We start from the raw sequence: 25,083 nt of genomic DNA, 5'->3' as shown, positions 1-25,083 counted from the left end.
TGTTTTTGATGCCTTTGCTTTTAGTATCAAATCCAAAGACTCATTTCCAAGATCCATATGAGGGAGCTTACCACCTGTCTTCCAGGAGTTTTATAGTTTCAGGTCTTACATTCAAGTCTTTAAACCATTTTGAGTTAGTTTTTGTTTATGGTTTGAGTCTGGTTTTATTCTTTTCCATGTGACTGTCCAATTTTCCCAACATCATTTATTGAAGGGACTGTCCTTTCCCCATTGTATATTCTTGGTGCCTTTATCATGTATAAACTGACTGTATATGTGGGCATTTATTCTGGGCTCTCAATTCTGTTACACTGATGTCTTTTTATACCAATACCATGCTGTTTGAAGACTATAACTTTTAATATAGTCTGAAATCAGGAGCATAAGACAATCCAACTTTGTTCTTTTTCTCAAGATTCCTTTGGCTATTTGGGTTTTTATTTTCTCTCTTAATTTACTTCAGTGCTTAAAAGTAAATCCCAGACATTAGGCCATTTCTTCCCAATATACTTAGATTTGGTTTCCAATGATGTGGACATTTTCTTACATAACCACATGCTTTTTTTTTTTCACATCTAACAAAATGAATGATAATTATTTGGCATTATTTTATACTCTGTACATATTCAAATTTCCCCCTTGTCTCAAAAATACTGTTTTCTAGTTATTTTGTTTAACTAGAATAGAAACAACTTTCATACTTTAGTAATATAATACGTTGGATGGTGTCCCTAAATCTCTTAATTTGAAGGAAAATCTCTTCCTTGATTTTCTGTCCTGTCATTTCTTATTGGAGATATCAACTCTGTTGCCAAGTGCAAATATAGTTTTGAATTTTCAAATTAACTCTATTTTGGAATAATTTTAAGTTTATACAAAAGTTCCCCATTAAGATAGTTCAGCAAATCCCCATATACCCCTCCACCCATTTTCCTTTTTTGTTAACATCTTATATTACTTTCATAATGTCTTTTTTCTATTCTAGCATCATTTTCTTGTTAGGAGGCAGTGTTATATAATAGTTAAAAGCATGGTTAAAACCAAGCATGAGGAAGATTTTAAATTTTTAGTCTCCTCATTAAAATGATAATACCAGTAGTACTTACTTCACTGGATCATTATAAAAAATAAATTTGGTAAATGCATGCAAAGTGCTCAAAACAGTTCCTGGCACATAGGAAGCATTCAGTAAACCTAGCCTTGACAAAGGTATTATTTCCTAAGTCAGTGAGCCTCAGGGAAGAAACTGGATCCCCTAGGGGAAAATTAATGCATAGATGTTTTCTTCTATGTGCCTTAGGAATAGTTTCTTTGCTTTGTTTCTATGATAGTGGTCTCATTAAGTTCTCAGGTACTTCTCTATTTTTAGAATCTTTATTCAGTAAAACATATTTCTCTAGCATGTTTATCAGTGTATTATTGGCTGAATGAGTTAGTTTTATACTCAACAGGAATTTCTTAACATCATGATTGCATGATAAAACTGCATACCTTTTTTCTTCTTTTTTTCTTTCTTTTTATTTTTCTTCTTACACAGTGGTTGGTTTGTTTTGTGTTGTAGAATCAACTGCTTTGCCTGCCTTGCTTTGCATAAGTATTGTAAGCAAGTGGTACTTTGTATCGTTTAAACTCTAAAGTTTGTGGTATGATGAGTTCTCAAAGGAATTGAAATTGCATTAATCACGTTGTCAGTGCATGTTAATACACCTACACAAAGTCTCTGTGTAATCTCAGTTGCTTCCATAGCCTCCCTGTTGCTATTTAACAGTACATTTGGTTTCAGCATGGTCACTAAGAAAACTTGTTTTCATTAGAATATTGCCCCTCTTTTTTTCTTCTTTGCCTAGAACTCTTGGGAACATTGAGTACTCACCTGTACTCTGAAAGGAAATAAGACAGCATTGGTCATTTGAACCTAAACACCTCTAAAGTATCCAGGAACTCAGTTAAATTGAAGAACACCAATTTGTCTTCTTTCTTTCACTGGCCATTGCTTCCAGACCTATAGGGAAAAATTAGCTCAAGAAGATCTGTATTAGTGGGAGTTGTATAAGAGTACTATGCAGACTCCGGCCTGTGGGGGTCCGTGTGGTGTGGATGCGATGAACAAATTCACATGGATTGCAGAAGTCCTGTGGAGAAAAAGAGATGTCATGGCCACTCTCTGAGTGAGAGAGGGCCCCAACCCCTGCCTGGACAGGCTTTTATTGCTTTTCTGGGCATATTACATTGAGGATGGTCCTCATTTACAATGCATAGGTTCGATTAGGTGGGTACCTTTTACAGATAACAAAGGAGAGGAAGTTGCTAATTACTACAAAGATAGAGGATATTTTCGAATACAAAGGAAAAAAATGGTTGAACTGTTTACATTCCATCCATGGGGGATTTAGCATTGATTTTAGGAAGTTACTTTAAAGATATGCAGTAAACATTTGCTGCCTCAATTCAGGGTGAGGGAGTTTTAGCAAAAAAAGCAAACCTCAAAGCAGCCTAGGTACAATGCAGGCCTGATTCCCCACAGGAAAACCTAACTGTGGGCTTAGGTCCTATGTGCTTACTCACTCCCCATCAGTTTTCCAAGTCAGGGGCTGGGCTACATTCCCCATGCCATGCGGATAGGTTCCCTATAAGAGTACACCGTGGGTCCCCTCCCAAACCTCTTGATACTCATCTAGAACATAACTTGACTACTTCTGGTTAATTTTCAGGGAGAGAAAACTATGGATTTAGTCTCTTTCTAGTTTAGGGGTTTCCTTCCAAGAAAGAGAAAAGGAAATGAAGCAACAATAACAAAAGGCTGTATAAGCTTGGTCTGGTTATTTTGTGAAAGCTACCTCCTTCAGGTGTCATTTGCTTCAGTTTTAGGGTTTTTTATTTCTTCAATTTTATAACAGTCACTGTTTATTAACTTAACCATGTTAGATATCTCAATTATTCTTTTAAAAAATATTTATTTATTGTTAGAGAGGGGAAGGAAGGGAGAAAGAGGGGGGAGAAATACCAATTTGTGGTTGCTCTTGTGTGCCCCACACTGGGGACCTGGCCTCCAACCCAGATATGTGCCCTGACTGGAACTGTAACCGGTGACCCTTTTGTTCACAGGCTGGTGCTCACACCACTGAGCCACACCAACCAGGGCTCAATTCTTCCTTAATAAGACTGTTGATCTGGTCTTCCTTCTTTACAGCAGCTGCACCTTCTACAAAATGGGTGTTCTTTTTTTTCTTCATTCCACCTCATAGATAAGATTATTTGAAGAGGGCCACAGGCAGTTGTTTGCTTTTTTTGAAGTTTTTTCCAACAATATAGATCTCTTGAATCAGATCTTCCATGCAGATGACACCATGTTTACCAAGATATCAAGCAAGCAATGTGTTATCAGTCACAGCAATTCACTTTTTGTTGATTTTGCCATAACCGTGCTTATCCATCATTTCATTTACTGACTTCAGGATTGGGTAACCCCATATAATATATGATTCCCCAATTCTCAATATGTTAGTTGAAGCTTTGTTGAAGTTAACAAAGGTGTCATTGAAGGTTTGGTGAAGGTGAAGAAGCTGCAGCACCTTTCAGACCTTTGGGCTTATGCCATTGATACCTCTGAGCCTGATAATAAACGCCAATTTGGGTTCTGCAGGTACATAGAAGTTGCCGGTTTGTCTTGCCATTCTTGCCATTCGAATTTCAGTTCTGTACATGTACCCATATTCCTTGTGATAGTGCTTAGTTTTTTTCATAGATAAATTTCCTCCTTGCCTTTCCAGGCATCTTTTGGGCAAACCTCTTTCTCAGGCACTTGATCTTCACCTCTGTGAAATTCCTTTGCTTTTGCTTAAGGGTTTCTAGCACAACAGGAATCTTCTTTCTTCTCTTCTGCACCCTGCATGGTTTCAGCTAGAAAAGAGGTCTGCTTTTGATTTTTGCAGCTTTACTTTCAGGTCACCAGACTGTATGCCTTAACAGTCAGGGTTTGGTGCCACCTTTAGGTATGACATGTATCCTGGGGTTTGCTCCCTGGAGTTTAGCAGCACAGGGGTTTTTCAGCAGTATCTGGTAAGGGGCCCCTTTGGCAAGGCTGAAAGGAGTTTTTTGGAGATGTCTTTTCCAGTAAACAAAGTGTGGTGTTTGGAGTTTTAATCTCTTTGAAGCACACTGAGAAAAGATTGCTCTACCAAAGCATGGTTATTTTCAATAAAAGTAATCAGGCCTTACATATTGAAGTATGCTTTCCTTTACCAACTGTAGATTGAAAGGAGCAGGAACTGTATGCATAGAACATCCTGTAATTATCTCAAAAGGTGAGAGTTTATGAGCTCCAAAGGGATTGGGTCTGAGATTCAAGAGGACCAACAGCTGTGCTTTTGCCAAGGTATTTGCAGGTCCCTACAAATAGTACCATTAGTATGTTCAAGCAAACCTGAGGATTACTCAAGTAAGAGCAGTGAAATTGTTGTGGAAACTGGCCAAACAACACAAACTTGTTGAACCACTTGACTAGTGAAATGGGTTCCCCAGTCACAGTGGAGTTCAAGATGAGTCCCCAGTAGGAATATTCTCTAACAGGACTTGAGCCACAGAAGAGGCAGTAGTTCATCTACAAGGGAAAGCTTCAGTCCCAGTGAGAAAACATATAAATCATGACTAAAATATACTTATATCCATGAAATAGGGGAAGCTGTATAAAATCTACAGGCCAAATGTCATATGGTCCATTAAGCAATTTAAAATATCCAGGGGCAGTGCACACAGGCTTCCCTCAGTTGTCCTTTGGATGGGTGGTAAAATGGACAGGTGGGACAAGTAACAGTGCTTTTTGTTGACTTATTAGTATTTTCCTACCAATATTGATTATAAATACTATTATTTTGACAGCAGACCACTAGTTTAATGCATGTACAGTAATAGTTAGAAGTGAAAATTTTTAGAACTGGGTTGTTATTTGCTCTTAGCCAGAGCTTTTCTTTTTACCAAACCAAAAATTGTTGGATTTCTTTCTTTCTAAAAATATATTCAAGGGTCTTTTAAATCTTTTTATTTTCAAATTATACTTGATGTACAATATTATATTAGTTTCAGATGTACAACATAGTGATTAGACCATTATATCTCATACAGAGTAATCATCCCAGTAAGTCATCAATCAACCCATATGACACCAAGCATAGTTACTACAATGTCATTGATTGTATTTCCAAAGCTGTACTTACATTCCCGTGACTTAATTAATTAACCAATTGATTAATTTGATTGTTCAAGTACAGTTGTCTCCATTTTCCCCTCACCATGCCTCCTAACCCCCCACCCCCACCCATCCCCACCTCCAGCCCTTGACCCTACCGCCCTTTGGCTTTGTCCATGTGTCCTTTTATACATGTTCCTTGATGACCATTACTCTTTTTTTTCCCTGTTATCCCTCTTCCCCTTCTCCCCTCTGGTTACTGTAATTCAGTATCTCTGGTTATATTTTGCTTGCTTGTTTATTTGTTGATTAGGTTCCACTTTAGGTGAGATCATATGGTATTTGTCTTTTATCAGCTGACTTATTTCACTTAGCATCGTGCTCTCCAGATCAATGCATGCTGTCTGAAAGGGTAGGAGCTCCTCCTTTCTTTCTGCTGGGTAGTATTCCATTGTGTAAATATACCACAGTTTTTTGATCCACTCATGTAATGATGGGCACTTAGGTTGTTTCTGATACTTGGCTGTTATAAATTGTGCTGCTATGAACATTGGGGTGCATAGGTTCTTCTGGATTGGTGTTTCAGGATTCTTAGAGTATAATTCCAGCAATGGAATTGCTGGGTCGAAAAGCAGTTCCATTTTTAGTTTTCTGAGGAAATTCCATACTGTTTTCCACAGTGGCTGCACCAGCCTGCATTCCCACCAATAGGGCACTCTTTTCTCCACAACCACTCCAACACTTGTTGTTTGTTGATTTGTTTATGATGGCCATGCTCAACAGTGTGAAGTGGTATCTCATTGTGGTTTTAATTTGCATCTTTCTGATGGCTAGTGATGCCAGTCTTCCCTATGTCTCTGGGTCCTTTGTATGTTTCTCCTTGGAGAAGTGCCTGTTCAAGTCCTTTGCCCATTTTGTAATTGGGTTGTTTGTCTTCCTGGGGTGGAATCCTGTGAGATCTTTATGTATTTTGGAGATGAAATCCTTGTCCAAGGTATCATTTGTAAATATGTATTCCCATATGGTGGTTCCCTTTTCATTTTGCTGATGTTTTCTTTAGCTGTGCAGAAGCTTTTTTATTTTGATGAGATCCCATTTGTTTATTCTTCCCTTGCTCTAGGGGATATATTGGTGAAAATATTGCTGCATGGAGTATCTGAGACTTTCCTGCCTATGTTCTCCTGAAGGACTTTTATGGTGTTGCAACTCATATTTAAATCTTTTATTCATCTGAGTTTATTTTTGTGTGTGGTATAAGTTGGTGGTTGAGTTTCATTTTTTTGCATGTAGCTGTCCAGATCTCTCAACACTCTTTATTGAAGAGGCTATTGTGATTCCATTTTACACTTCTTCCCCCTTTGCCCATGACTAATTTTATAACTGGCAATTTTTACATCTTAATCCCTTCCCATTCCTCACCCATCAACCCCCAAATCTGCTCCCATATGGAAAACATCAATATTGTCTCCTATATCTGTTGACTTTGTTTCTGTTGTATTTGCGGGTTTTGTATTTTATTTTCTTTTTAGACTCTACTTGTAAATGAAATTATATGGCATTTATTTTTCTCTCTCTGACTTATTTCACTGAGCCTAAAATACCCTCTGGGTCCATCCATGTTGTCCCAAATGGCACGATTTTATTCTTCACAGCTAAGTAATAATTCATCGTATATAGGCACCACTTGTTTATCCATTTATTTATTTGTGTGCTTTGATTCTATATCAGGCTATTGTAAAAAATGCTTGAGTGAACATAGGAATGCATGTCTCCCTTTGAATTCATGTTGGATTTCTTCAGATAAATACCCAGAAGTGGAATATATGAGATGTAAGGTATTTCTATTTTTAAATTTTTTTATAAACTGCCATACTGTTTCTCATAGTGGCTGTACTAGTTTACAGTCACACCATCAGTGCAGGAGGATTTTCTTCTCCACATCCTTACCAACACTTGTTTGTTGATTTATTGATACTAGTCATTCTGACAGGTGGGCTGTGATATCTCATTGTGGTTTTATTTGCATTTGTCTTGTGATTAGTGACATTGAGGATCTTTTTATGTGTCTGTTGGCCCACCTCCTCATTTTAAATGTTTATTCAGGCCACTACCCATTTTTTTCCTTGGGTTAGGGTTTGTTTCTTCTGGGGGGTATAATTTGTATGAGTTCCTTATATTTTGGATATTAACTCCTCATCGGATATATCATTGGCATATATTTTCTTCGACCCAATAGGTTGTCTTTTTGTTTTGGTGTGGTTTCCTTCACTGTTCAAAAACTTTTAATGTGCTATAGTCCCATTTGTTTCTGGTTTTCTAGATTTCCTTGCCCAAGGAGAAATATCTAAAGGATATTACTAAGAGCATTGTCAAAGAGTTTACTGCCTGTGTTTTCTTTTAGTACTTTTATGGTTTTGGCTCTTACATTTAAATCTTTATTCCATTTTGAGTTTATTTTTTATGTTATTGTGTAAGAAAGTGATCCAGTTTCAGTCTTTAGCATGTCTGTCCAGTTTTCTAAACACCATTTATTGAAGAGACATTGTCTTTTCCGATTGTATATTCCTGCCTTCTTGTCATAAATTATTGACCATATCAGTGTGGGTTTATTCTAGGCTTTCTATTCTGTTCCATTGATCTGTGTATCTGTTTTTATGCCAGTTCCATGTTGTTTTGATGAGCATAGCCATGCATTATAGTTTAATATCTGATAATGTGATGCCTCCAGTTTCATTTTTTTTTATCAAGATTGCTTTGGCTCTTTGGGGCCTTTAGTGATTCCACATAAATTTAGGGACTATTTGTCTAATTATGTGAAAAATTCCATTGGTATTTTGATTTTAATTACATTGAATCTGTGTATTCCTTTGGGTAGTATGCTCATTTTAATAATGCTAATTCTCATTTGTGAGCATAGTACATTTTTCCATTTATTTGTATGTTTTTCAGTTTCTTTTTTCAATTTCCCAATACAGGTCTTTACTTTTTGATTAAATTTATTCCTGTGGGGTTTTTTTTCATGCATTATAATTGGATTGTTTCCTTAATTCTTTTTTTGATAGTTCATTATCACTGTGTAAAACTCATAACAGTTTCTAAGTATTTTGTAGCTGCTACTTTACTACATTCATGTTATCAGTTCTTAGAGGTTTTTTTAGTGGAGTCTTTGGGGTTCTCTACGTATAGTATCATATCATCTGCAAATAATGACAGTGTTACTTCCTTTTAATTCAGATGCCATTTATTATTTACTTACTTATTTTGTCTGACTTTAGCTAGAGCAACCAATACTATGTTGAATAAAAGTGATGAAAGTGGATGTGTTTGTTTTATTTCTGAACTTAAGGAAAAATGCCATAGCTTTTCATTTTGAGTATGATATTAGCTGTGTGTTTTTTGTATATGGCCTTTATTATGTTGAGGTGCATTCCCTCTATCCTCACTGACTGTTTTATTATAAATGGATGTTGGATTTTGTCAAATGCTTTTTGTGTGTCTGTTGACATGACTATATGATTTTTATTCTTCATTTTGTTTATGTGGTATATCACATTCATTGATTTGTAGATATTGAACCAGCCTTGCATCCTGGGAATAAATTCCACTTGTTTCATGATGTGTGATCTTCTAATTAATTGGACGAAATTGGTTTGTTATATTTTGTTGAGGATTTTTGCATCTATGTTCATCTGGATTATTGGTTTACAATTTTTTTTGGTAGTGTCTGTCTGATTTTGGTATCAGGGTAATGCTGGACTTGTAAAATGTGCTTTGGAGCCATTCCTTCTTTTCAAATTTTTGGAATAGTTTTTGAGGGGTAGTATTAATTATATGTTTGAACAGTGGCTTCACACAGGCCCTTTTGGTTGTTGTGAGTTTTTTGATTAATGATTTGATTTTGTTAATAGTTATCAGTTGTTCAGATTTTCTGTTTCTTCCTAATTTAGCCTTGAAAATTGTATGTTTCTATGATTGATGCATTTCTTCCAGGTTGTGCAATTTGTTGGCATATAATTTTTCATTGTATCTTCTTTTTTTTTTTAAGATTTTATTTATTTATTTTTAGAGAGGGAAGGGAAGGAGAAAGAGAGAGAGAGAGAGAAACATCAATGTGCGGTTGCTGGGGGCTGTGGCCTGCAACCTAAGCATGTGCCCTGACTGGGAATGGAACCTGTGATGCCTGGTTCGCAGCCCATGCTCAATCCACTGGAGCTACGCCAGCCAGGGCAGTATCTGCTTAATGTTTGTATTTCTGTGGAGTTGGCTGTCACTCTTCTTTCTTTCTGAGTTTATTTATTTAGGCCGTCTCTCTGTTTTGTTTTTTCTTGCTGAGTCTGGTTGAAGGTTCATCACTTTTCTTATATTTCAAAGGATAAGCTCTGGTTTCGTGATCTTTTCTATTGCTTAATTAGATTCTGTTTCATTTCTTCCCACTGTAATCTTTATTATTTCCTTCCTCCTAATAATTTTGCATTTTTTGTTTTCTTTTTATAGTTTCTTTAGTTATAAGGCTAGATTGTTTACTTCGAGATTTATTTTTTGTTTTTGTTTTTTTTTTTTGAGGTTGGCCTATATTGCTATAAATTTTCCTCTTAGAACTGATTTGGCTATGTTCCATAGATCAGGGGTCATTGTGTTTCCATTTTTACTTGTTTCATTTGATTATTTTTCTTGATTTTATTGTTAACCCATTTATTGTTTAGTAGCATGTTATTTAGCCTCCAAGTATTTGTGTGTTTTTCATTTTTCTTGTACTAGATTTTTAATTTCATAACACTGTGATTGAAGAAGATGCTTGATATGAGAGCAGTGTTGTAAAATTTATTGACACTTGTTTTGTGACCTAACATAAGGTCTATCCTGCAAAATGTCCACATGCACTTTGAAATATGTATATTCTGCTGCCATTGGATAAAATGTCCTAAAAACATAAATTAAGTTCATCTGGTCTAATTTGTCATTTAAAGCCACTGTATCCTTGGTGATTTTCTATCACTATTATCAACATCACTATTGTCAGCCTTGGGGCCACTAGCAAGAAGTATGGGTCACACCAAGACCAGCTACTACTCGTTTGGGGTTTGTGGACTTTTCAGAGATTTTAGGAAAGGCCACAGCACAATTTGAGGATGACCACTTGTGTGGAAAAACCACCAGAAGAGGTTTGGTCCTGGCGCAGGTTGAGTAGGTTGGGGTGTTAGGTATTCTCCAGGGCAAGCAAACAGTGGTAGCCAAATTAAGGGAGAGCTCATATTTGGTGCTCACCTGTGCCTGCTGACAGGGTACAAAAAGGACTCAATAAGGGAAAAATAGCGTCTGTCACCACTCATATCCATAAAAAGAGCTGCCCTGACCCCTGCTTCTCCAGTTTTTGTACTGAAGCTAGTCAGTTCAGCTGCTTCCTGTATGTCCCTCATACTTTTCAAGCTTCTTCCCCAGAGCTGGAGTTCATATTAAGTATATTTTTGAGCAATTGAATCTATTCACAGTCCTTTAAACCTGCAGCACATGCGTCTCCAGAAGCCCTCCATCCCACTCAGCCAAAATCCCTTTGGTTTTCATAGCCTTCTCTTTCTGGCAGTGGAACCCTAGCCTGAGATGCCTGATGTGGGCCTGGGACTACTTGCTTTATACAGGGGGACCTTCGCAGCTGAGATATTCCTCCTGTTTGTTATCCACCACAGTGTGTATGTGGGACCTGCCTATTCTGTAACTCTGCTCCTCCTACAAGTCTTGCTGTGGCTTCTTTATATTCAGCTGGTCTTCAAGTGGCTTTTGATAATGATTCTTCTGTGATTTTAGCTGTAATTTTGATGTGGTTTTAGGACGGAGACGAGCACAGCATTTACGACTCCCCAACATCTTTACTGGGTGTTCCAATCTTGTTTTTCCTGTTTCTGAAGCCAATTGTTGGGCCTTCTCTAGCCAGGTTTTGTTTAAGTTATCAGCTGGGAAAATATCTCTTTGGAACATTGCTGGTTCCTTATGGGCAGCATTCCTTGTCGAAACATCAGCAAGTTTGATTTCCTTTGGCTACCAGAGTATTCAGTTTAGATTCTCTGGGATCTTAGTAATAGCTAAAGCAACAGGCAAAAGTTTATAGTGTCCAGTAATTCTTGAACATACAGGCCATTTCTAACTTTATTTACACTGGATGTCAGGAAGCTATATTGTTTCCATAATATTCCAAAATCATGAACTATGAAAGCATTATCTACTGTCAGTATAAATGTTGGCAGTTTGGCATTGACCTAAATACCAGCTAAAGTGAGGGCATATAATTCAGCCTGTTGAACTATAGTTGCCAGAGGTTAAAAATTCTCCCTCAATTATTTTAAATGGAGCTACAACAGCATACGTAGCACAGTACTTACTATTTTCACTCGAAATATGAACCATCTGTAAACCATGGGAAGTCAGCGGTACCCAGAGGAGTTTCCTGCAGGTCATCATCATCAGATGATCCATCATTGTTAAGCAATTCTTGAGGAGCTTAGAAAATTCTTCTATGGCTCTTGATCCAACTTAAATTTAGGAACATATGAAACTCTGGGCCTGTTCGGATCCTCAGAGGGGCTTTAACTTTAAAGGGACAGGTTCTGATAGATTCAGAGCCAGAGGAAGTGAGAAGGTTCAGAGGAGGAAGGAATAAGACAGTTCGGAGGATAATAATGGAGGGTAAAGCCAGAGGCAAAGAAGCCAAGAGTAGAAGGCAAAATGGGCTGTTGGAGATAGCAGCTTGAGACAAAGGAGTGGAGGGAGAAGGAAAAGTGACACTGGAATGTGAGGAACTCAAGGCTTCAAAAGCCCTCTTCTCTTTTTTAAAAAGGTTGGTAGCCTCAGTTAATTCTAAAACTTTATTCTGCAAAGAGGCAGTTCACATTCCTTGTAATATTTGAAAGCCCTATAATGTCACTCCAGGTTGGCATTCCCTCTCAAGTTTTTTCGTTTCAGAGCTATGATTGTACAATTTGGTTTTAAGAATTTGTTTGGGGATCTCAATAGTTCCTCATAATGGCTATTGATGTTCTAAGTGACTTTGGTCGGGTAAGTCTGTTCAGTTTAAAATGTACATGAAGAGGGACTACAGTTTTTAAACATAAATCTGACCAAGGTCCCTTTAGGATGGATATCCTGACAATATTTAGATAACTGAGATCCCATTTTTCAGAGGCCTCTTCAAGGGCCCCAATGGCCCTAAACTACTGAAACCCCTTAAGTATCTTGAATAGCATAAGCAGCTTGCAGGTTTAATAATACCAGCCAGTTCCATTTAGAGTATTCTGATCCAGAAGGAGTTAGGTTGACGGCCAAACTGGAAGAGATTCAGAGAAGCAGCTGGGTCCCAAGGGAGTCAGGCCCATACTTGAAACAGCATAATGCTAGTAGATGTTATGGTTAATGGTAGTATCCCCCACTAGGCTGAGAGCTTCCTGAGGAAACTGGGTCTTTAGTACTTAGAGTAGAGCTTTCCCACTTTTTAGAAGCATACCAAATGTGTGAATGGAGAGATTGGAATAAGAAGGTACACAGTACATTCTTCTGTACCCTGTTGTAGTCTTGCCCATTAGTGCTATTGTTGTATCTGGCCCCTTCTCCTTTCTTATGACAACCTCAACTGGCCCTCATTTACACTTGGGCATGGATAGATCTACTGCACATGACCTTGACTTTTTTTATACCAACTCAAAAGCATTGATCTTGGCTTGGAAAGCCCTCATCATCCCCTGACACATCTCTGTCAGTCATATCACACTGAGGTTTCCTTCATTTGGAGTACCCTCTACTTTTCCTCTCCCCTCTCTCTACCCAGATCCTTCCCCAATCCAACCCTCTGTAAGGGGTGCATCAATATTTGATTGTATATACTGAGGTTTTGTGAGGTATCCTTCCATCCTCATTAGATTGTAAATCCCTTAGAAGATGAACTAATATATCTTCATTTAATTTTTGTTCTCTTCATTATATTACACACTTTAATTTTTATCTTCATTATTATAGAACTATATTTGTCCTTTGTAGAAAAATTAGAAATAATGTATAATTCAAAAGAGGAAATAATTTTTAATCTTTTTTACATGCAAACAACCAGAGACATTTTGTATTTACTCTCCAGACTCTGGTATTTTCCTCTAAAATGAAATCATATAGTGCAAAGTTCTCCAGTCTTTTGTTTACTCAACAGTATACCATGAATTCCTTCTCATGTCAGGTAGGTATCTACGTGATGTTTTCATTTACCATTGATCACTCTATAATAGTAAAACTGAACAGAAAATATTAATATCCTTATTGAAATAATATCTTCAGAGGTTTAAAATTTTAAATCTTATTTTTATTATTGAATTGAATCTGAGTTAAGCAGAAAAGAATAATAGTAAATGAAGAGATAATACTGACAATAGAAATGAAGCAACAGCTTTTTTTTTTAATGTTTCCTTTAAGATTAGATTTTACACAGAATCTAGGGAATATTTTTAGAACTTGGTAAAAATAGGTTTTTTTATGTTTGTTTGTTTGTTTGTTTTAGAGAGAGGCAAAGGGAAGGAGAAAAACAGCCACGTGGGAGAGGAAAATTGACCGGTTGCCCTTTTTATGCACCCCAACCAGGGACCAAACCTGCAAACTAAGCATGTGCCCTGACCGGGAATCGAACTGGTGACCTTTTGGCTTGTGGGACAACACCCAACCAACTGAGCCACACTGGTCAGGGCAAGGTGAAAATAGTTTTGAAGTGAAAGTTCTAACAATAGTAATGAAATCTGTATTGGGGTGGGGCATGTATTGTGGTTTACTGTTTATAACACACCTCCTGAATTCCAGTTCAGGGAGAACTGTGTTTGCTCTTCCAAGTCCTTAGCAGTTTAGAATTGCAGGCTTATGACTCTGCCTACCTTGAAATGTAAAAATAACTGTTTTTTTCCTCTTACACACAAGTGCTTCACCTATTGAATTTTTAAAAAAAATAAGGGTTTAGTTTAGAGATATGCTCAGCAGATATAGGTGGACAGGTAGAATGAGTAGAAACAACATTTACAGTAATGCTATACAAAAAAGTTGTGTCAATACGTTTTAAGTCAAATTATGTGAAAAACTATTTTCAGAAAAGTTCTGTTTTGTGAAAACATTACTAGAATTCCTCTTTAACACAAGTTTCTTTAGATAATTAAAAATTATTCTATACAAAAATTTAATTTTATATGGAGTTTTCCAAAATATTGACTACATCAAATGGCGTATGCTACAGTTTACTCTTATGGAGGAAACATGCAATTCTCTTGCAAACATTATTTTCTTGTTCCTTCCCTATTCAGTGCTCTGTTGAGAATTCATGGTTCTCTTTGCAGGAGGTATGTGTTGGGGCTGGGATGATCAGTATGCCTTTTCGTGGTATTTTGTATTTGTAGCTCTTATCATTGCAGCACCTCTTTGACAAACGAATATTAACAGGACAGTAACAATCAAGAAAAGTTCAAAGACTGCCCACTGTCTTTCTCCTCTGTTTCTATTTCTGCACTCTAAGGGCCTGGCTTATGTTAGGCCTTCCAGAAAAACCTATTGAATAGCTGAATGTATAAATCCTGATCTTGTGTTCCAACTTTATTTGGGAATGAGGTTTCTTTTTTTTATATACTGTTTTTTCATTTACAGTTGATAAATATTGTATTAGTTTCACATGCACAATCCAGACATTTATATAACTTATATGAAGCGATTATTATGATGTCTAGTACCCACCTGGAACCATTCATGGTTATTACAATATTATTAACTGTATTCCCTATCCTGTACTTTATATGCCCATGACTGTTCTGTAACAACCAATTTGTACTTCTTTTTTTTTTAAAGATTTTATTTATTTTTAGAGAGAGAGAGAGAAAGAGAGAGAGGGAGAGAGAGAAACATCAATGTGCGGTTGCTGGGGTTCTGGCCTGCAACCCAGGAATGTACCCTGGCTGGGAATCGAACCTGGGACACTTTGGTTCCCAGCCCGAGCTCAATCCACTGAGCTACGCCAGCCAGGGCTCAATTTGTACTTCTTAATCCCTTCCATTTTTCACCCATCCCACCAACCCTTCTCCCATCTGGCAACCATCAAAATGTTCTCTGTATCTGTGAGTCTGTTTCTGTTTTGCTTGTTTGTTTATTTTGTTTTTTAGATTCCACATAAAAGCGAAATCATACGGTATTTGTCTTTCTCTGTCTGACTTACTTCATTCAGCATAGTACCCTCTAGGTCCATCCATGTTGTTGAAGATGTCAATATTTCGATTTTTAATGGTGATTCATATTCTTTTGTATATATGCACCACTTCTTTATCTGTTCATCTGTTGATGGACACTTAGATTGCTTCCATATCTTGACTATTGCAAATAATGCTGCAGGGGACATATATGTCTTTTTGATTTAGTGTTTGGGGTTTCTTTGGATAAATACCCAGAAGTAGATTAGCAGGGTCCTTCCTTGTTTCTCCCCCCACTCCTTTATGGTGGCATTTTATTTATTTTTAAATACATTTTATTAATTATGCTATTACAGTTGTCCCATTTTCCCCTCTTCATTCTCCTCCACCCTACACACCCCCTCCCACCCACATTCTCCCCCTTTAGTTCATGTCCATGGGTCATACATATAAGTTCTTTGGCTTCTACATTTTCCATACTATTCTTACCCTCCCCCTGTCTATTTCCTACCTATTCTCTATGCTACTTATTCTCCGTACGTTTTCTCCCTCTCTCCCCTTCCCACTCCCCTATTGCTAACCCTCCCTCCGTGTGATCTCCATTTCTGTGGTTCTCTTCCTGTTCTAGTCATTTGCTTAGTTTGCTTTTGTTTTTGTGTTAGATGTGGTTAATAATTGTGAGTTTTCTGTCTTTTTACTATTCATATTTTTGATCCTCTTCTTTTTCTTAGATAAGTCCCTTTAACATTTCATATAATAAGGGCTTGGTGATGATGAACTCCTTGAATTTGACCTTATCTGAGAAGCACTTTATCTGCCCTTCCATTCTAAGGGAAAGCTTTGCTGGATAGAGCAATCTTGGATGTAGGTTCTTGCCTTTCATGACTTGGAATACTTCTTTCCAGCCCCTTCTTGCCTATAAGGTCTCTTTTGAGAAGTCAGGTGACAGTCTGATGGGAATTCCTTTGTAGATAACTGCCTCCTTTTCTCTTGCTGCTTCCAGGATTCTTTCCTTATCTTTAATCTTGGGTAATGTAATGATGATGTGCCTTAGTGTGTTCCTCCTTGGGTCCAACTTCTCTGGGACTCTCTGAGCTTCCTGGACTTCCTGGAAGTCTATTTCCTTTGCCAGATTGGGGAAGTTCTCTTTTATTATTTGTTCAGATAACTTTTCCACTTGTTGCTCTTCTTATTCCCCTTCTAGTACCCCTATAATTTGGATGTTGGAACATTTAAAGATGTCCTGGAGGTTCCTAAGCCTCTCCTCATGTTTTTGGATACCTGTTTCTTCATTCTTTTCTGATTGAATGTTTTTTTCTTCCTTTTGGTCCACACCGTTGATTTGAGTCCCACTTTCCTTCGCATCACTATTGGTTCCCTGTATATTTTCCTTTATTTCACTTATTGTAGCCTTCATTTTTTCATCTAATTTGCGACCAAATTCAACCAATTCTGTGAGCATCCTGATCACCAGCGCCTTGAATTATTCCTCTGATAGGTTGGCTGTCTCTTCGTCACTTAGTTGTATTTTTTCTGTGACTTTGATCCGTCTTCTCGTGTGGGCCTTTTTTGGGGGTGGGGGGGTCTTGATGTGCCTGTTACATAGTTAGGGGCGGAGCCTTTGGTGTTCACCTGGATGGGTCAACTCAGTTGTAGGGTTGTGACGCTATATGTCGGGCAGGGGTCTGAGAGGGAACAGTGGCGCTTGCTTCACTCTCTGCTGGATTTCAGTCTCTTCTCCCGTTTCCCCGGAGCAAGCTGGGCCCTTCTGGTGCTGATTTCCATGTGGGTGGGCTTGTGTACATTCTAGGACCCTGTGGGTCTCTCCAACAAACTCTCCTGGGAGGCAGGGAGTCTCTCTGGGCACCTCAACCCCCACAGGTGTTTTCAATCAGTGTTTTGAGGCTTTATTTCCCTGCACTGGGACCCTGGGTCTCAAGGTCTGTCTTGCTCCCCAGTTTCCCAGTGTGGGACTGGTCCCAATGAGGGACCGCCCAGTCAGCCAGCCACCTAGTGCGCAGCGCTACACCACACCCCTCCACAATCTGTTGCTTTCCTGGGTCTACTCACTGCCACTCTGCCTTGGGTCTGCCAGTCACTGCCTGTGCACCCAGGGCCCACTCGCTGCTGTCTCCCACGCCCAGGGTCCATTAGCTGCTGCCTTGTGTGCCCAGGGTCTGCCAGCCACCGCTTTTTTTGCCAACCCCTCTCTGCCCATCTGCCCAACTCCACCCCTCCTGCCGCTCTGGATGAATGTGTCTATTTTAACTCCATGGTCATGGGACTTCAGTACAGTTCAATTTTCTGTCAGTTCTGGTTGTTTTTTTTGTTTGTTAGTTTCTGAATTTTTGTTGTCCTTATTTTGGTTGCACGAGGAGGCACAGTGTGTCTACCTTCTCCATCTTGCCGGAAGTCCCTTACTTGTTTCTTGTTATAGCCTTTGTTTTAAAGTCTATTTTCTGTGGTATAAGTACTGCTATCCCAGCCTTTTTGTTTATTTCCATTTCCAGGAAATGTCATTTTTCATCCCTGTACTTTCTCAGTCTGTGTCTTTTGATCTGAAGTGAGTCTCATAGGTAACATAGGTTAGGGTCTTGTTTTATGATCCATTCAGTCACTGTATGTCTTTTGATTGGAGCATTTAATCCATTTGCATTTAAAGTAATTGTTGATAGATATGTATTATTGCCATTTTATTATTTGTATTTTTAATCTTTTTTCCTCCTTAAAGAAGACTCTAACATTTATTGTAATACTGGTTGGTGGTAATGAACTCCTTTAGCTTCTTCTTGTCTGGGAAGCTCTTTATCTGTTCTTCGATTCTAAATGATAGCTTTCTGGGTAATCTTGGTTGTTGGTCCTTGCTTTTCATTACCTTGAATATTTTGTGCCAATCCCTTCTGGTCTGCTAAGTGTCTGTTGAGAAATCAGCTAACCATCTTATGGGAGCCCTTTTGTAGGAAACTGTCTTTCTCTTTCTGCTTTTAAGGTTCTCTTTGTCTTTTAACCTTTTGCATTTTAATTATGATGTGTCTTACTGTGGGCCTCTGTGAGTTCATCTTGTTTGGGATTCTCTACTTTTCCTTGGCTTGTATGTCTATTTCCTTCATCATGCTAAGTAAGTTTTCTGTCGTTATTTTTTCAAATAGGTTTTCAGTTTCTTATTCTCTCTCTTTTCCATTTGGCATACCCACGACGTAAATGTTGGTACACTTGAAGCTGCCCCAGAGACTCCTTACACTATCCTTATTTTTTTTTTTAATTTTTTCTGATCTCATTGGGTGTTTTCTGCTACCTTGTTTTCCAAATTGCTAATTCGATTCTGTGCTTCATCACATCTACAGTTGATTCCCTATAATGTAGTCTTTGTTTCAGTTATGTTTCCTTCATTTCTGACTGGTTCTTTTTTATGGTGTCTCTGTCCTTTTTTCATGCTGTTGAAGTTCTGAGTTTCCTATAACCATAGTTTTGAACTCTTTATCTGGTTGTTCACTTGCCTCTATTTTATTTATTTCTTTTTCTGGATATTTCTTCTGTTCTTTCAGCTGGGACATGTTTCTTAGTCTCCTCATTTTGACTGCCTCCCTGTATTTCTTTCTATATTATTAGGCAAAGCTGCTACATCTCCCAGTCTTGGTAGAGTGGCCTTGTGTAGTAGGTATTCTATAAGGACCAGTGGCACAAACTCCTTAGTCACCTGAGGGTGAGGTGCTGTGTGCGCCCTACAGTTATAGTTAAGCCTTGATTTCTGTTGGCACATCATGTGAGGGAATTGACTCAACACCGATCAGCTGTGAAGATCAGCTGTGACTTTCGTTATGCATATCTCTCATGGAGGTGGGTGGTGGGTGGTGTTCTGGAGTGATCTAAAACTGGTCACCAGATGTACTGCTTCTGGCACCTCCTGGGTTAGCACACTAAGATCAGCCACCACCTTTTCCCTGATTGGGGGCACCCATCATGAGCTACAAAGTGATTTGCAGATGGCTGCTACTTGGGTTGGTCTTGGAAGTGCCCAAGCTGCTAACCAAGTTCAGCTGCTACTAGTGCTGGACCACTAGCAAGAGATAGGGGGCATACTGAGTCTGGATGCTGATTGTTTGGAGTTTTTGAACCATTGAGCAATTTTAGGAAAGTCTCAGGAATGGAATTTCTGACAACTCTTAAGGAGTGAAATATGGTAGTGAAGTCAGGGAGTCTAGACTGTTAAAATTATCTGATTCAGCCGCTCCTGTTTACAAATGGAAAAACTGAGGACTTCCATAGTTAAGTGACTTCCTATGTGCTTATATGCCAACCACAGCAAGTAATTTGCCAAATGTGGAACTATCACTTGAATGTCTTCTGGTTTTGCTCTTGGACCCTCACTCCAACTTACCTTATACCCTTTTTCAGCTCCTCAAAAATGTTGGATGGCATAGGTTACTTGAAATGTCTTCTAATTTTTTTGGAAATATGCCATATTGTGACAGTGGCTTTAAGAATGTTTTTAATTGTCTAACAAAAGACTATAGATGACCCCATAGTGCTGGTTGTGATAGAGACTCATGTGTTTCTGACTCAGAATGATGTAAGTCAAGTTTTCACATGCTGTTAATGATAGTTGAACCCGTCCACTTAAGAATTGCAGAAAGGCTATTAAGGAAGATGATTCACAGGGGCTTGTAGGCAATTGCAGTATCATCTACTTATGAATGAGATCATATTTTTGGTGATTTTTTTTTACTGACTTTGGGCTGTTTTTCTAGATGGTCAATTCTGCTTTCTCATACTCTTTGCTCTGGTTAATTTGAACTTGGACCTACTTACAATAGGCTGTCGTAGTCTGAATTTTTCTGAGGCAGGTCTGTTTTCAACACTAGGGCCTTTCTCTATACTGATTGTTCATGACATTCATAAGAAGTCACATTATAGAATGATGGTATGGCTGGAAAGTAAATGTTAAGGAGATGAATGTATTGGAAATGTTGAGGAAGGATATTCTTTATTACAGCAAGTTTGCTTTCTTTTGTAAATGGTTACTCATGAGATAAATTTAAACAAACAAAACAAAAAGATTTATTTCCATTAAGCTCAAAGTCAGTTTCAAAAAGAAAATTCTTCTCTTACCATATGTCACACAAGAAAATTAATGGCCTGGAAATGTACAGCTCTTGACCAGTTTATAGGCCTAGTATAAAAGGTCATGCTAATGAGGCCCAGTTAATTATAACTCTGCCTTGGAAGCCAGTTTGCAGCTGTCGTAATTCTGTTATAGAATATACAACTGACAGTTCAATAACATGTACAATCAATTTTAGAAGTTTGATGTTTAGCTAGGTTTCTTTGCCCTCTGGTGCTTGGAAGAGGAGCTGGAGGCAGAGGGATACTTCTACTAAGTACATTGAAAACTGGACTGTCAGGTATAAGTAAAAATCTAGGCTAATTTTTAAATTCTTATCCCCAATGGTATGCACAGTTGTTCAACTCTACAAATGTGAAAAGCTTCTGAGTTTTTTATAGTCTTACCAAAAAAATACATTTTTCCAAAATTGGTATTGATGTGCCTTTTGAAAATCTCATTTACATAATATTAAGTGTTAATTCATTTTTTAAATTTCAATATACTGGAGCTTTAATCTCAAACATAGCATTATAAAGTGATTAGGCTCTCAAATCAATTATTTAACAACTAAACCAAAGAACACTTAACAAATGCGAATGTCTACAGTGTACCTGGCTTTGTAGATGCAGTGATAAATTAGATGCATTGCTGCCTTCAAAGAGCTGTTATTCCCAGAGGAGCATGGATAAAGAAAAACCACATCACGAGACTGTGGTTCCAATGACAGAAAAAAGCAGGGAATTCTGGGGGTACACAGACAGGGAATTGTGGGTGCCTAAGGTCTAGAAAGGCTTCTCATTAGAGATGACCCTTGTAGGAGAGTTCTAGTGGGATGGCTAGAAGCGAGATCCTTCCTCAAGTCTTATGAAGCTGCATGTGGAAAGGCCAGGAGTTGAGACGACGCAAAGTCTGTCCTGGAAATGCCTGGAGTTCAGTATAGCACAGGTGGCAGAGGGAGTGGAGTCAGCTGGAGCCAGATGGCAGGCAGTAGAGCCATTGAAGGGTTTTTTAGCTGGATCAGTAAGTGATCAGATTATATTTTAAAAAGAACACTTTAAACTTTGGAGGATAGATTAGAAGAGAATAAGAACAGTGACAAAAAGATCAGTTAAAAGTTAAAAGAAATTAAAGGGAGACAAAAGGAACTTCTGAAATATTGTCCAGCCAAGGGCAGGGCTCCAAGTAAATATATATTAAATGAACAAATGAGATAAAAAGTCCTAAACTGTAGTGTTGAAGATTTTCAGAAAAGGGGAAGATCAGTGGAAGACCTAAGATAAAGTCCATCTGGTGGCTTCTGAAAGATCTGTCAGCTCCCTAAAATGGTTATAAAATTGTATGCTCACATGCATTTTCTAAGAGAGCAACATTAACTTTCATGAGATTCATAAAAGGTCCATGGCCCTCCAAAAGATGGAAAACTACTGGATCAGATGTTAGCCTGGCAGAATAGAGACCTTGTGTGATTTTCTGTAGAGCTTTGTACTTAGTCATTTCAGTCAAGGGCTTATGTTTGTGGAGGTTATCAGCTATGCTTGTGACATCAAGCTGGGACTAGTATCTAATGATACTGGGAATCAAGGTACAGATTCAAAGAGAACCCAACAGATTGGACAGATGTAAATAAAAAGTTGTAATTAGGTTCATAGATCAGCTGCACTGTAGTAGTAGAGTGGAAGATACTGCTATCCTTAACAATTTTTGTGAACAGTTGTTCCTTGATAGCCATTGCTCATGGGGGAAAGGGGAGAGCCCCAGGAGTTGTATGAAGTAGTAAGTGCTTCGCTGGAATTGTTTAAGAAGAGGCAGAATCCCAGGTCAGGGATATACAGCAGTAAGCCTAGACTGGCTTAAAAGAACGTTTAGAGTGCTAAAATAAATATTTTCCCTATATGAATACCCATGGAAAATGCACTTGCATAGACCTCCCTCTGTACTGTTGACAGCTGTTTGAAATTTAAAACTCATTGTAAATGGGTCTGATCTGAGAATCAGGCACAATTGATAAAAAAAATATGAAAGGGAAAAAAATTTAAGACCTGAAACTGCTTTTGCCTGTTGAGTCCCTGCTGTGTGTTTCAGGGGTGTGTTCTCCCTACCTTGTTGGATGGACAGGAACACTATGTTACAAGGAAAGAGTTGGTAATCTGACTGCCACATAAGCCAGTCAGTGGTGTATATTTGAGGCATTTCCCTTTCAGAAATTGTGTGATGCCCATGTTGTGTGCCTGTGTGTGTGTGTGGTTTTTTTTTTTCCTATTACAACTAGAAAAAGAATTAGACAAGTAAAATGTCAAGGCACATTTGAAGGGCTGCTGAGGAAAAAGAGAAAGCCTTTTTTTTAATGTCTCTTTGTTTTCAATGAAAAGAAAATGTTTAAAAGAGCTTTTCCCAAAGCCCCAGAATTTAATTTTACTCAGTTGTGACAGTTTTGTTAGGATGAAAGCTTTGATTTACTGAAATTCCTATTTGTCAGTACAGCCATTTTAAAAGTTAGAAGGCAAAAATTGTGGGGTTTTTTGTTATATAGCTAGAGAACTTCTTTTTCTGTTCACATCCCTTTATTCTTAGACTCATCAAATATAGGATTTGTGTCCTACAAAGTTAGGTGTTTCCTGTCTTGTTAACTTTTAGTGGTTACCAAGCTCTTTTTTCTTCTCAGCATGACGCATTACTTTTTAGAAAGCTCTTTAAAAATCAACTCGCACATTGACCCATGGGTCTCAGTTGAATGAGCATAGTCCCACAAAGCAAAGGGTTGCCAGTTTGATTCCTGGTCAGGACACCTGCCTCGGTTGCTCAGGTGGTCCCTGGTTGGGGCGTATGGTTGGGATGCGTGTGAGAAGTAACTGATTGATGTTCCTTACGCATATGATCTCTCTCTCTCTTTCTCTTTTGCCCTCCCTTCCCATCTCTCTAAAAATGAATAAATAAAATCTTCTAAAAATTAAAATCAAGCTCATTTAAATTTTTTCTATAGAAACAAGTCCTATTTAATGTTGAGGTTTGTGTGTTTGCAGTTAATTAATTTGTATGTTTTCACCAGGCATCTATTCTGTTTTGGTGCTTAGAGTGAAAAATTAAAAATTGATGGTTAATTCTTTTCATTTTTCACCTGTCTTGACAAAAATGTGAGAACTGGGCACTTTAGGAATCTTAATTTTATGTTTCCATTACTGTAAACTTTAAACTTTTCTGTATTTTAGACCTGTGTAGGATCGTAGGGCTCATACAAAAGACAGAGCCCTAGGATCTAAATGATTTTTATTTATTTTTGAATAGGCATATTCAAAATTCAGAAGGTATAAAGTGGTATGTAATGGAAAGAGTTTCTTCTGCTACTGTTTCTCCACAGGCACCTAATATCTGTCAGTTTTTTTGTGTCTCCTTCCAGGGCAAGGAAGAGATAAATAAATCTGTAACTTATATTTTTTAACATCTTTTATCACTAATTAAGTCTAGTGTACTAACAAAATAGTAATTTTGTTCCTGCATCTTTAAAAACATACATTATGTTTTGATGGCAGCAATAGAAAATTGTCTGTTTACTGTTGGGGCCAGGGAACCGGGGGGAGGAATGATATCCCCAATGGGATCTCGCTAGCATCTGCATGTCCTGAGTGAAGGAGTAAGATACCCCACTTTCTTTGTAGGGTTACCTTGATTTTGTATTTATAATATAGATTGTCTTTGAGAATCCGTATTCTCTTTGGGAGGGGAATAGATTAACTTTTTAATTCTAGGTGTAAAAGCTTCAGACCAATTTCTCATGCTCTTGTTGTTGGGGTATTTTAGAGTGGGAAGAAGCTGATACAAATTACTCAAAGAGAAATTACTGGGACCATAAAGTCAAACTATTGGCTAAGAACTTGCCAAGGATATTGATTCTAGCCTGTGTTTGTGATATGCTAATATGTATTTAGTGGGATTCAATTAGATTGGAGGCCAGAACCCTGCCTGCTCTTGCACTAACATTTAGAGTTGAATGATAAAGGAGTGTGGAGAGCTGGGTGAAAAAGGTGAAGAGATTAGCAGTATAAATTGTTAGTTTCAGAATAAGTCACAGGGGGTGTAGATTACAGTATAGGGAATGTAGTCAGTAATATGGTGATAACTATGTATGGTGTCAGTTGTCTACTTGAAGCATCAGAGGAACCACTCTATAAAGTACATGATTTTCTAACTGCTATGCTGTACATTTGAAATAAATATAGAGTAATATGGAATGTAAATTGTAATGGAAAAATAAAAATTTTTTAAAGAAAAAAGAATTTAACCTCATATTATCTCCCCATCATTATACACAAACCCCCTTGCAAACACTCACCCATACATATCCTGTTCCAAAAAAACAAAACTCCCTTTCTTACATTGTCACTATCTAGGATCAAATACACAGATAAATAAATACAGGGGCTGGGTAGGAACCACAGTGGTGATTAAACTGAGGTACACATTTTATGATAGGGGAGTATTCAGAATGGGTACCTATAGATTTAGAAAATCATTGAATTGAGGTTGATAGGAGAAACTAACTTTCTTTCAGTAAGAATTTTTGAGTCATATTTAATGGGGGAAAAAGACATTTCCTTTCTAAAGAGGATTTAGAG

At 37.9% G+C, this 25,083-nt stretch overlaps 1 protein-coding gene and 1 pseudogene across 2 annotated transcripts in view; one reads left to right on the top strand and one right to left on the bottom strand.

Annotated features, from left to right (window-relative positions):
- LIMS1 (LIM zinc finger domain containing 1) overlaps positions 1-25,083 on the top strand; it is a 185,200-nt gene that overhangs the window by 58,334 nt on the left and 101,783 nt on the right. The window lies entirely within an intron of this gene.
- Positions 2,759-4,960, bottom strand: LOC114496180 (annotated as a pseudogene).

Source organism: Phyllostomus discolor, chromosome 5 (assembly GCF_004126475.2).
Source record: "Phyllostomus discolor isolate MPI-MPIP mPhyDis1 chromosome 5, mPhyDis1.pri.v3, whole genome shotgun sequence".
Taxonomy (NCBI): Eukaryota; Metazoa; Chordata; class Mammalia; order Chiroptera; family Phyllostomidae; genus Phyllostomus; species Phyllostomus discolor.
Note: the sequence above shows the minus strand (reverse complement) of the source record. Positions and strands in the feature narration are given on the sequence as shown.